Below are 589 nucleotides of genomic sequence, written 5' to 3'. Positions count from 1 at the left end.
TTCTTTCTTTCTTTCTTTCTTTCTTTCTTTCTTTCTTTCTTTCTTTTCCACAGCTTACCAATACGTCTATTAAAAACCCAGGGAGAATTTTACAAGAGTTATATAGGAACATCCAGCTTAAATGCCTGTCAAAGTTGACTTGAACCTTGCCATGAGACTACCTGAAGGAACCTTGATATTTATCTAATTTCAATATAAGTTCTTCCCCTTCCCATCACTGTAGACATCTTTAGAGATTTAGGATAATTAATGGTTACAAAAGAGAAAAAATATGGCGGCTTTGACAGCTTGGCAGTTTGCACATTTTTTAACTTCTTAAAACTATTTTTTCTGATGTTGAACTTATTCAAGATTATCACATATTTGTGGTCCAAAGGTAAGGCAAATCATTGCTTAGGAAACTGGAGGTTGTTTCAGTAGACTGATTTGGAAACAAGTAAAACTATAAGCTAAGAATGGAAAAATGTTGCAAATGATGTAGCAATGTATAAGGACACTGCCAGGTAAGGAGACACCATTTTAGAGGCAACAGTTTTCCAAGAGAAAGATTAATTAGGCAAAGGATTTGTACAAGGATCCACAATACAGT

This window comes from Oxyura jamaicensis, chromosome 2 (genome assembly GCF_011077185.1).
Source record: "Oxyura jamaicensis isolate SHBP4307 breed ruddy duck chromosome 2, BPBGC_Ojam_1.0, whole genome shotgun sequence".
Classification (NCBI taxonomy): Eukaryota; Metazoa; Chordata; class Aves; order Anseriformes; family Anatidae; genus Oxyura; species Oxyura jamaicensis.
Note: the sequence above shows the minus strand (reverse complement) of the source record.